This window comes from Spodoptera frugiperda, chromosome 17 (genome assembly GCF_023101765.2).
Source record: "Spodoptera frugiperda isolate SF20-4 chromosome 17, AGI-APGP_CSIRO_Sfru_2.0, whole genome shotgun sequence".
Taxonomy (NCBI): Eukaryota; Metazoa; Arthropoda; class Insecta; order Lepidoptera; family Noctuidae; genus Spodoptera; species Spodoptera frugiperda.
Window position 1 is genome coordinate 6,496,830 of NC_064228.1, and position 13,752 is coordinate 6,510,581.

The following is a 13,752-nucleotide window of genomic DNA, read 5'->3' on the forward strand; positions in this document are numbered from 1 at the left end:
AGTCTAGTTAAGGATAGTCACAGGCAGTTGATGTTTATATTAGCCACAAGACGTCAACTGCTTCACTCAGGTTGGAAGCGACCTGCATCTATCTTAATAATGACGCAAGAAAATCGAAATATAATTAATTCAGTACACAAATTAGCTTAAATGATAACGCGTACATGTTATCAGTGACATGTTATTGCACCACCATCTTTATGTGTCATTGTTGACTGAAGATATGAGTCATAGGGGGTGAACAGAAATTAGAAAGATTATGTTTTAATTAACTATAAATCACGGTTTACTCACGTCACGTACCTTAATGAAGAAAAGTACTAGTTTCAAGTCACAGAGGGACTATTCATCATTGAGTAAATAATTGCTTTTTTTTAATACTAGTCTCTGCCAGCGGGTTCGCCCGCGATACCGTGAAATAAAATGTCCTATAGCGTTATTCTAAACACATCTACACCTCTTTCACATTTCATCCCCATCCCTTCAGCCATCTTGAGTTGATTGAATAACAAACATGCACACAAACTCACAGATATAAGATTATACCTAAATTATATAATAATATAATAATCCTTTATTTTCATTATTTCACAAAATAATTTACATGAAACAGCCACAAATAAGTATTAATCAATAATTATGCTAGTGCACTAGGAATAACTTAATAAGTAACTTACCAATATTTAGGAACTATAGGAAAATTTACTTTTTAACCTAGACTTATGTATAATTAGCGACTTGCCCGAGCTAGGTTTATAAAAACCTGTGCGTTTGTTTGTTTCTTTGTCTTTATATTGTAACACAGAGATTTTTTATATCAGAAGATAGTTAAGATGTTAGAGACTGCTATAGGCTACTTAGTTTTATTATTTTCAACAAGAGGGGAAGCCGAAGTTTGAAAGTTAATTTAAATTTACTTATGTACACAATTAATTAATAACTTTTCCTTATTCATGAATTGAACTGATAATAACCAATAAAGTTTTAACAATATCAAATTGCTGAATTAAAGTTAAGTAAACATAAGCCCCCTTTATGAGTGTTTACTACTTTTATCGACGGTTGAAAGATAAGATTTCTATCTTTCTATCTAAAAGAGATATCTTTTCGTGACTGTAAACTGTATTACTCAATTTAACTGGTTTTGCGATTCACGTGCAGACTTAGTATCTAGCTAACAATCTTTTTTTAAGGGGGGCAAATCATCCAATGATGAGAGGTAGTGTCCGGTAATCCACCCTATTCCTACTCCTGCTTTTCTAGCCGATAACCTGCTATTCTTCCGCGATTCAGTAATTACCTAACAGTCTAGGTTTATTACGATAACATCACGCTTTTCAATCTCTCACTTTTCACCATTTATGTTATAAGTCCCATGTAATCAGAGATAAGCGTACTACCGAGTACAATTGTAAATTTCGTGTTGTTTAAAGAAATAGTTAGTTGTAGCTGCTGTATCAGTGTATTCTACGTACGTTTTACACGTAGAAATGACGTATCTGCTCCCACTCCTAAACTTTGATTCGTTTTATCTAAGTATTGTTATCTTATACGACGAATTAAAGAGAAACTAGTCTAATATTTTTTCATTAGGTACCTAATTTTCCTTCCCTGTCATCATTCCTAATGTCTTAATACCTAATTAATCCAAGAAACAGAATAACTGTTGTATTATAATGTATTTAAAAGTATATAGCAATTAGCACTATTAAAAACATATACCTACTCAATACTCATATTATATACAACATCATTACATTATCAGCCCAAAAATTACCCAATATCTACATAAGATAACAGTTTAAAGCCATAAAACCTCAACAAAATGCCTTTAAAACTATAATAAAAAAATATCTCAATAATATTAACTTTATATTGAAAACATCTTAATACTATAATCTTAAGGAGACAATACTAAAATACAGTATGTTAACTAACAGAGGGCGTTCCTTTAAACTCGTTAATCTATATCATTAATAGATTAAAATAAAAATATCAGCATAGAAAAATAAGCAATAAATTGCAACGTTGCCTTCCTTCAACTACACGTGCACGGAGTGTTTCTTTTACGTATCGATTTAAAATTTTTGGTGAATATTGTAATCTTTAAAAAACTAAAATTGTTTTGTTTTTTAATGGTAATATTTTTTTAGCATGTATGGATGCAATACTATTGCGGGTTAACAGGAACGTCCTCTGTTAGTTAACATACTGTATAAAACATACAAAGGAGACACAATTAAAAAATAATCTAAATTCCTTTAAAAAAGGTGTTATAATCTGGCAATATTGTAGCATTACGCGTGTTACTTGTTCAAATAATAAAAATAAATCGAAACACTTGATACTGCTTTTTATCTGTAATTACCAAAAATTCTAGATAAGGCCCCTGATAATGTATGTAATGTGGAGAGATAACATCAAACGTGTCAGGATATAGATAATGGGTGAATTGATGATTTATTTTTGCTAATCTAATTACGAAATGAAAATCCAATGTTAATTTGATTAGGTATAGACTGGGTGTCGTCACGTGTCGCTTCTACACTAAATTCATTACTTGTTTAATAGAAACTTAATACAGCTAAGGTTAAAAATTTGACTTAATTTAAAAAAAAATGATGAGAGATTGAGATTGGCTATATATTTTGTTTGTACATAATATCATCAGGAAACCTAGGCTTCATAGGCTTGTAAATAAGCTAAACCTTAGAGCGCTTTTTAACCAGAGTTGTGCTAGATTGCTGTGGATGACTTTTCAGCTTAGCACTGGTGGAAACGGACTCAACTAAACTGTTTTTTATATGGAAAGATGCGTGCTATGGATGACTTCCCTACTATCGATACATCGCATACTCGAGCTGCGCATCTTCCTCACACAGCTACATAGCTTAGTATCAGTGGAAACGATCACAGTTTCACAGCTTAGCTATTACATCTTCGTAGCATAGCTACATAGAAAAGCACCCTTAGTCTGAAATCACCAATGTATGTGGATCAGGCGTGACGTAATCAATGCTTAATCCTTCTTCAAGTGAGAAGAAAACTTTGTCAAACATAATTACGGGCTGATGATGATGTATTGTATTAAAAATTAATACCTAATTACATTCATATTAAGATTAATTAAATATAATGAAGTGTTGTAATTCGCAAGATATCGTTACATGAAGATACTGCTAATCCGTATGCACTACCTATGCAACATGTCTACCTTATCTATAGCTAGCTATTCTCATGGTTTTACCCACTCTGCCTTACCTCCTATTAATCGTAGCGTAATGTTCTATAGCCTATAGCCTTCCTCGATAAATGGACTATCCAACACAAAAAGATTTATTCAAATCGGACCAGTAGTTTCGGAGATTGACGCGTTCAATCAAACAAGCAAGCAAGGTAGGTATCGAAGCCTATAATCCTCATGCATGAGAAGCGGGCGTCTTAAACCTATGGGCCACTACTACTCTTACCTATATAATCATTTATTCCAAATGAACCATATACTTAGGTACTTTTGAAACGTCAACAAAGAAAGAAATAAATAATAGTCTGTCTGTCTGCCCGTCAGTGAAGCTAGGTGCTCGTTTCAAAGTGTAGCTTCGAATGGAGAAGAACGAGCAAGAAACTCCATTCGTTATTCTTTAAAAAAATATACTTATATGTGTAAGTATGTATGTATACCTATGTTGTTGCCAAGTCAAAATCTCTGTTTGGTTATAATCAGTTTATCAAGCCACTAAACCCATGTTCCGATAACACTTATAACGTTTACTATCTATCTGTACTTACTACAATAAATAAATACGAATCTGTTTGTTTGTTTGTTAAGCTTTTGTTACAAAACTGCTTTACTGAATGTGATTATGTTTTGTGATTGAGATAGTTAGGAGTTAATTAAAGTTTTTTTGTAACTGTAGGTATTGCGTGCAGTGTGCATGTAGAATAGATATTTAATCACTATACTTGCGAATGTCATAACAGCCGACTAAGGGAACTACGCATTTGACATAGACTGGGCGCCAACGCTCTCTGATAAACCTGTATTTTTAAACTTCGGATTCCAATCAAAGATTCAAAGAACCATAGAACACCACAGATGGGTCCCAATAGGGCTGAAGCCTGATCCGGAGTTGCGGACTACCTATCGTTTACCGGAGCTCCAGCTTGAAAAGCAGGAGTAGGAACGGGGTGGTTTTTAGTCAGTATGCGTCTGACACTCCCTCTCGCCTCGTCCGGGAGAAATCATTGTATGATTCTCCAACCTCAAAAAAAAAAAAAAACGTGGTAAAGATGATGCAAACCTCTTTATGTAGAAGAGCCTATAGTCTGAAGATATTTGGTGATCTAAGTAGCCAGTCATGACTGCTAAGCAGCAAGTTCGCTTGTGGCCTAATTATGATTGATTCATGGAATTACTATCTATCTCTTTTCCGCCATGCTTCTGTCGTTTGATAAAAAAATAATCGGGGAACAATATCTAATCCGTTCTCATTGTATTTTTACTTAAAAAACAGTTTGTAAATTAACTATTTCTTTTTAAACTTTTGTAGAGTGTAAACGAAACGCTTCCCAAAAACGCGATTTTTTTATGGTAGCTCTTAAATAAATAAATTATCACAATATAAGTTTTTAAACTGACATGGTCACTAACACTAGAATTGAAACTTAAAACGGGATATTTACCATGTTTTTCATTATTTATCCGTGATCATTGCGCTTGCAACAGTGCCGAAATATCGGAAACTCATAAATAATGAAAAACATGGTAAATATCCCGTTTTAAGTTTCAATTCTAAATGATCATACCTAAACTTATTAAATATTTTGGATGTATGTGATTGGTAGAGATGTGTATTCTCAAAATACATAATTAGAAATAATACAAAGGTAACTGATTGCTTAATTATGGGTCTTACACGCGTAACAACAACCAAATGATACCACAATTTCTAACAAACACAAATATAGGCAATATTAATACAAAATCAAGTAATAAACAACTAAATACCACATTTCAAAATATCAATGTTACTATCATTACGGCTCGGTTTGTTTAATTGCACAAATATTCCAAATTAATTAAACGTGGAACACTGAATAACTGGTAGTTACGTGCGTAGCATTAGTTTTGTAAGCTTTCTGCTTCATTAACGTTTCGTGTATAGGAGCGATATTATAAGTCATTTACTCTGTGGTGTATCTATTGGCGGGAAAATCAGCTGTTTGTTTTTTTTTCTATTGACTTATGATTGGTTTTACTAATATAATATATTATATAAAACACGCTGGTAAACGAGTAGACTTATCACCTGATGGTAAGCAATCGCCGCCGCCCATGGACACTTGAAACACCAGAGGCGTTACAAGTGCTTTGCCGGCTTTTTGGGGGTTAGGAATTTAAGGGCTGTCGTTCGGGGATCGGGGGTGGGGAAGATTGGGAAGGGGGGCATTGGGCCTCCGGCTCCGGTAACCTCACTCACACAACGAAACACAACGCAGACGTTGATTCACGTCGGGTTTCTGAGAGGCCGTGGTATCACTCCGGTCGAGCCGGCTCATTCGTGCCGAAGCATGGCTCTCCCACACTAATTAGATAAAGAGTTTGTTTATTTGCACGCACTATACACTTGGAACTAAAGTTCACATTGAACAATCGTTTTTGTGTTGTGTATTCCATTTATCCAGGAAGCAAGATTCATAAAACAATTCTTCAAAAAATAAACATAAAACGCATCGTTAGCCATTTGTTTACTGATTATCCAGAAATCGCCCTTTGAAATTATTCACGGTAAATCAACCCTTCACTATTTTAATCTGCGATTAGATTCAAAGTGCACCAGACGTCCAATTAGCTGGTGATTCGTTTGTTTGTTAACAAACGGGGCTGCAACCCCACGGCCTCGCTAACGAGCGGGCTAATTAAATCGGCACTCGATTTGATATCGTGTGCCACTTATTAGGCATAATGAGTAATGAGCATCGCTTTTTTTAAAGGAGGTGTGTTACGCTTGTCTATGTAGATCATAGACAATTGATTTGATACTGGCTGAATAGATTAGAATAGAAAGATGGTTTTAAATTAGGAGCAGCCAGTATTTCGTGTTGTCTTTTGCCGCGGAATGCTCCTCTAGCATGGCTTGAAACTAGTCGAGTTCCTCGTCAAACAGTTACGTGAGTAATAACATAATATTTAATTAGTATGTCTCACAAAAGTTATAATAAAATTGATGCTAAGCCTGTCTGATGGTATACGGTCACTGTGTACGCTTGCAACATAAGAGTCATCACGAATGTATTACCGATCATGATGAAATTCGTGAAGAATTTACTGGAAAATATTACCTTATTTGTCTAAAAAAATTGTTGCTACAACAAATAGTTAAAAAAACATCTATATTACTATAGACGTTCTTTGTTTCAATAATGTTTTATATTAAACCAAATTCAATGAAAATATTAATTGGTAAGCTAAATAAAAGTACTCCAGTTACTATATTTGGAACCAAGCTTATATCAATGGCGTACAACAAAAAGTTAAGCTGATATTCCTAGAATGCCCGACATATTTCAGAATATATACCTACGGTACATTCACAATATTTAAAATATAACACGCAGTTCACAGAAATGTTAAAAATCTATTAATTTTTGAGAGGAATACTTGTATAGAAGTATTTTGTTCTTCATATTTGATTTTTTTTTCATGTTTTAAGGATTCTAATTATGTCTTTATTTATAGTTATTTTAAGAAATATTTGTATTGAGTATTCGTGTATTTATTTAGAGACAAATCGATCGTCTGATAGTATATGTATTATTTATTTATTTTATTTAAAAAGCTTTTAATGCACGTAAATAGGTACATAGGTGGACATAATGCCGTTGGTATTTTCTGACTGTATTTTATTATCAACGCCGTCTACGGACACACGCAACACCAGTGGAGTTAAAAATGCGTTACCGACCTTAAAATAATACAAATATGTTTTGAACGAATTACTTTACATACCTACCGTGAAATAAAGAGTATGCTATCACCCAAGTCAGGTTATACACTCTGTATACCACATCATATTTCGTTCCGTTTCATTTTACAATATAAATTTTTGTTCCGTTTCAGCGTGATTTACATCTATACTAATATTATAAAGCTAAAGCGTTTGTTTGTTTGTTTGAACGTGCTAATCTCCAGAACTACTGGTCCGATTTAAATAATTGTTTTGTGTTGGATAGTGCATTTATTCAGAAAGGCTATAGGCTATAAAACATCACGCTATGACCAATAGCAGCCAAGCAGAACGGGTGAAATCGCGCGGAAATAGCTAGTTTACAATATAAATGTTATTTTGAGGTTATAAGGTAAGTACTGAGTATCATTCTGTTTTTTTTTATTCGATTTAGATGTCACTTTTACAACTGACAATAGTTTTAAAACAAAATACGATATCAGACCTACAATAAATTCAGAAACTTATTACAAAAAAATCTAACTACCTTCGCTACATTAAAACTAAAAGTTATTCACTACCAAAAAATATGTAAGAATATCTATCTACAACTAAAAATAATACTTATGTACCAAAAGATAGAGTATACTATAGAGTACCTTATCCTTCATAAAAAATGTGTGAAGTTCACCCCCTGAGTCACTTGGGGTCCTGAAAATGTTAATAAAATGGGTAGGCGTGGCTTTGACCGTCACGCCCTCTAGGGGATGAGTTTACCCTCAATCTGGGTTTGGGGTAATATGCGTTCTTTAACACTAGACTTGACGCGGAGTTGGATACGGTTTTATTTTTGTGTTATGTAATGTTATGGAATGGAAAATGGGTAGGTAATAGGGTAGATGACTAATTTTTATTTTTAATGTCCGTCTTGTAGATTATTTTATTTAAAATATTAGATTTGTTATTTTCTTATGGAAGCAATTACTTTCGAAGATATATCGATTTGAAGTACGTCTCTTGAGTCACTTCACATCATCCCTATTAGTTTAGTTTGATTTTTGTAATGTTAATAACTGATATTTTTTTATGGAATAGTAGGCAAACGAGCAAACAAGTCACCTAATGGTAAGCGATCAGCGCCGCCCATGGACACCCGCAACACCAGAGGAGTCACAAAATTAATATCATATATTCGTTGTATCGACGCAGAACAGAAACTACAGTTTCTGTTAAAACCCGAGATTGATTCTGAGATATTGAAACTGCCTTTTTAATGAAAATAAAGAATAGTATATAAAGTCCAAAACAATTGTTTACTGTACCTATAATAGTTCCTATAGGCCTATAGTTAAAGGAAGCCTACAGTCCCCATGGGCCTCCTTTTCATAAGATAGGCTTCTCATAACCTCTTTTTATATGTTTCCCAGGTATATAAGAGATCACTGGTTAATACGTTCAGGTTTATCAGGGAATGCCTTAGTTATTTTTAATTCTGTTTATAAGTATTAGTTCTCCTTGTAATAAGTTTTTGAGTAACTTAGTTGGTACGTTTGTGAATCCGAATGTGCCATTACCACCCGGCAAATGGAGAACTTTGAACCGCGGTTTTAACAAAATATTCTTTACCTAATACATAGATAATTGATTTAATTATTTTTATTGACGCTTTTACTTTATTGCAATGACTTCTGCGACTATTACTTATTTTGAATTGTTGTTCGTTAGTCTCGCTAAAACTCGAAAATGGCTAGACCAATTTGACAAATTTTGGTCTTGAATTGTTTGTCAAAATCCAAAAAAGGTGAGAAAAAGATATTTGAGGCGGTACAAAGTTTGCCGGGGCATCTAGCATAAAAAAATACTTCAATACAACCGTAAAAAAGTAAGTATTATTATCAAATAGTTGTATTTTTTACAACGCATCAACAGATTAAATTCGTTTCCAACAATAGCTATTATTGCACCCTACGATTCTAAGGCCCCTATCTTCCCCAATTGTTGCCACACGCAAAAATGAATTATTAGTGTTGCCAAATGGGGCGGGTGTGGGTAGAAACGGTTGGGCGTAGGGGCGTAACGGATATTGGTCATATAAATAAATTAGTAGCAAGATGTTGGAAATTAAGTGTTATTTTTGATGTGGGTATGTGTTTATGTAGCCTATTCTGCCTATGTGGTAATGTTAGGGTCTAAAATGTTGATATTTTTAGGGTTTGTATTTATTCTAGGTATCTAGAATCTAGGCTAGGTTTTATATTTTTGTTGAGTTCTACAGTCTTCTACGTTTACCTACCAAAATAAAGTTTCTAATATTTTATATCTTTGCGGTTTGAATCGTGTCTATTTTGAGGTAAAAGTTAATTTAAATAATTTCGAAAAATTACTTATACAACATGTGAAATCGAATTCTTTCAATCAAACCACAAAAATCATATTTCGATCAAAAATTCACACATTTTTAATAGACACCGAGCTAAAAAACTGACGTGCCAAGACAAAGTAATAATTAAAAAAAATATCTCGGATAAACCATAAATAAAAATGGACGCTCATTTGCCGAACGTATCTAATTTAAATTCAAATCGTATAAATTATAATAATAATATATTTTTATTCACAAATTCCACGTCCGAGGTGAGAAAATACTATTGATTAAAATAAATCAACATTTGGAAACTAGACTTAGATTAAATGCGTATATTTATCAAGAAAAACTAAAAAAAGTTCATTTGGATTCGCCGCTTACTAACTTGTAGTATTTTTTTTTTTTATAGTAAACGCTCACGCGATGATTCCCATTAATTATGAGAGTGCTACTGACAGATTCCGTTTTTTTCTACGTTTCTAATCTTTAACTGTATATTGTTCAATAAGAATAATATAAACAGTTTAATATTTAATGCAATTACCTATTTTAAGTAAATAAAACTGAGGTACAATTAACAAAAATCTAAAAATAAAAGAATACTAATTAATAATTTTGTTGAAATGCCAACAGAATCAACGATAAAATATAATGTTCTATTTCTATTTTTATTTAAAAAATTGAAATGTCAATATTTGTTGCAGTATTTTTATTTTGTTTTATTTTAAGAACGACAGACATTGGAATTCCGTATTCGACTTAGCAACATAATATTTTTAAATTTAGTAGCATATTTATATTTTATGATACGTTTAGCTATAAAATTGTGAAATGGATTTACTTTCGTAATTCATAATTTGACAGAATTTTAATCGTAGATATTTTGTGATATGGAATGTTATCGGAATACTGGCATTGTAGATAGGCCTAAACTAGCACGCGACGTTTCTCGTGTTTCTCACTTTTCTATACATTTTAATACATAATTTGTCACTTTCATTTCATAAAAAGCTATTCTATTTGTTGTTTTCTATCAAAAACATGGACACAGCCGACGGTCTTTAGTTTAATTCATAATTTTTGCTCAATGATTGTCACTTTAAACAATTGGAGGGTATGTTTGAAAAAGTAGTAATAACAAAACAGATAATGAGGGTATCTAATACAATAATTAAAGGTCAATGACATGTAAATACAACTTTTTAATTACAACTTCGAAAAAAACATACACTCCATTGTTTTTCCGCAAAAACTATACAAGTTGACAGGCCGTTTCCGACATACTCGTATTTCACTTGGAGATAAAAAAACAAAATAAACACTTACCTATTTACGTCAAAATCCAAAGTTCCAACTGTTTACGAACGCACTGACTGTGAAACTTGATAAATGCACTCGACAATAAAAAAGTAAAATAGCAAAAAAATATATTTCAAAAAGAAAAACGTTAATCATCCGCGATCGATCACTCGGCACGAACAAGACACGACTGAGACGTTGTATCAACTAAATTATCTTATCAAAAAACACGTTTAATCGATGATTTATTAAAAAAATCCAAGTCCGTAATGTTTCGTTGTGTACTTAGGCCTTTTTGTAAGTTAACACTGCACTTGTGTGTCGTAGTAATGCGACGCGAGCGCTGGCACGGTCAGAGCCAGACTGCCGCGACGGTTCGCCCCTCTCGTCGCACGCCCCACCCGAGGCCAATTTTTCAGGTAAAAAAAAAAACGGGAAAACAGATAACACTTTCTGTTTATTATCTATTTGGCGACAGTTTTTACTTACCTGCTAGGCTGTATGTGCTATGTCGGTGGTCTATGCCAGCTTTTGTTTTCTGAAAGAACTCTATTGTCTTGTGGGCGTTCACTGGTGGCGCCAGTGGGCACGTGCTTAGGTCCAAGTTAATTATTATTTATTTATTTACAAGTGAGGCGATAACTTTATTTTGTTTTATTACTGTTGCGTATAAGTATTGAGTTTTATTGTCATATGAACTATGTTGCGTAATTTGTATCATCACTACTCATAGTATAAAACAAAGTCGTTTTCTCTGTCCCTATGTCCCTTTGTATGCTTAAATCTTTAAAACTATGCAACGGATTTTGATGCGATTTTTTTAATAGATAGAGTGATTCAAGAGAAATGTTTATATGTATAATACATGCACAATATATCACTATTGCACCCATGCAAAGCTGGGACGGGTCGTTAGTAATCAATATTTTGAGAAAAAAGTCTAAGTCGCGAAAACTACTTATGTCCACGATTTTTATTCCGATTTTTTCCTGTTTGTAAGAAAAAATATCGAAAATGTTTAACAATGATGGTTTCTTTAAAAGTTTGAAGTTAATAATTGAGTCATTAATTTCAAGTTAGGTAAATAAATACTTGTGCGTCAAATAATTTATTCAGTCAATTAATATTTTTCGTAACAGTCAATTTTAACTCAACAGGCAGGTACTTCCATACTTCTATACTTATAGAAATATGACAAAATTAATATATATACAAATTGACAACGTATTTACTATGAATCATTGCGTTTTACCTTAAAATTTACATATTTTATGATTTTTTATACTAAGTCCTTACCTATCTATTGTCAATAAATACTGTTTTATTAATGTTCAGTTAAAAACATAATAATATTACAATAAAGATTTATGTAAGTACCATCTTTTAATATCTTTAAATATTTTTTTCATTACAAAAATTAAATTAACTTTTAAATTGTTTAAAATCCTATTTCTATGCGTGATATTGGGAAATAAGTAGTTAGGACAAAAAAAAAGTGTAAATAACATCACGCCCTATTATTCCACGAAGGGGTGAGCAAACATGTGAGTATTGTCAAAGTCAAAGTCAAAAAATCTAAATTATTTAAGTACTTCAAATAGACCAGGAAGACACTTTTGAACGTCAAAGCAAATATAATAATAACTATTAATAACGTCTGTCTGTCGGTCAATCCTCTAGTTGCTCTATTTGCTCGTTCCAAAGTGTAGATTCCTATGGAGAAGAACGAGCAAGAATATTATAATATGACCTATTTAAAATAAGACGAGCTTGAGTAGGAAGTCATGGGGGTTGGGAGAGGCCAATGTGGCCAGTGGACGTCTTCTAGCCGATGTAATGTGGTGATGATGACCAGAATTCATATTACTGATAATACATATGATAAAAAGTGGGTGTACATTGTATAGTGTAATTACGTGCCGTAATGTGCACCTCTGCCTTCCCCTTTGGGGATAAAAGGCGTGACGTTGCGTTGCGACCTGGAGGCTAATGTGTTTGCTTCTCTAGTATAAGTGTTTGGGTTTTATATCTGAGAAGGATCAATGAACCAAGATTTTATTCTACAGTAATTTGATTGCACGATTGGCGTAGTAGCTGGGCAACTGGTTGTCGTGCAACGTGCAGTGGTTTCGACCACAAATTGTTGTTTCGGGTCTTGGTGTCATGTGTATGTGAACTTGTATGTTTGTAAACGGACTCACGACACAGGAGAAAATCCTAGTGTATAGCGGCTAGTGTTGGGCAACGTTTAAAAAAACTTTCTACCATCACACTCAGCCTCACACACACACACACCATCCATTGTATTATTATGATTTACGCAAAAACTACACAACAGATTATGCTAAAACTCAGCACAGAGATAGCTAATAACCAGGAATGAGTAAGTTAATAATAAGGTAACCAATTACACAATTAATAATATCATAAACCCCATTCATTGTTACAAATTGTCACTCTCTTGAGTGTGAGAAGAAATGACACCCGAGCATTCTTTTATTGTCCTACCAGTTTTGCGATAGCATTGTTTTAATTGCTTTGTCCACTAAAATTATTACAAAGTACGAAGTAATTGTAATAGCAACCATCTTTTGTCCACCCCCTTTCATCCAAGCCTTAATCCTACCTTTTAATAACAAGTTAAAAACAGCAAGAAAATTACAAAACAATTTGTGTTTTTTTTTACCAAAAAGGTTAGGATTAAGATAGTTCTCGAGTATTGTCTATGAGCCAGAGTGGGAGTTTTAAAAAGATTGGCTGTTTGAAATAATAATGTCTGTGGTGTTTGAGAAGTGATATATTATTATCTTGTGTTTTCTTGTCCAATTCTCCTTCTTCCTTGATAAAATCAAAAAACGCAATAACACTTTACTCACCCCGGGAATCATACATGATACCCTTTACTCAACAGTTACCTTACAATCACGCAACTAATAAGATAATTGTATTTTATGCTATAATAATACAAAAATAGAAAAAGGGTCTAAGAAATGCGTTGATGTCTTTTCAAATCTACTAGTTAAGGTCTACGGGGCTATGGGCTACGGACGACCTAGCAAGTTACCGGGGCTTCGGCTCCAAACATGTACAACAACGGAAGATGTAAGAAGACCTTGTATTATGAAATAATAAATGGTTATG

The 13,752-nt window shown here is 33.2% G+C and overlaps 1 protein-coding gene across 2 annotated transcripts in view; it reads right to left on the reverse strand.

The window, feature by feature from the left end:
- Window positions 1-10,984, reverse strand: part of LOC118276870 (homeobox protein OTX1) — a 64,920-nt gene extending 53,936 nt beyond the window's left edge. Inside the window, exon 1 of one of the 2 annotated variants that reach the window (XM_035595460.2) lies at window positions 10,639-10,984. The gene's annotated coding sequence lies outside the window, so the exon portion shown is untranslated. The remainder of the gene's footprint in view (window positions 1-10,638) is intronic. The other variant, XM_035595462.2, reaches the window with a different exon arrangement.
- Between the last annotated feature and the right edge of the window lie 2,768 nt (window positions 10,985-13,752).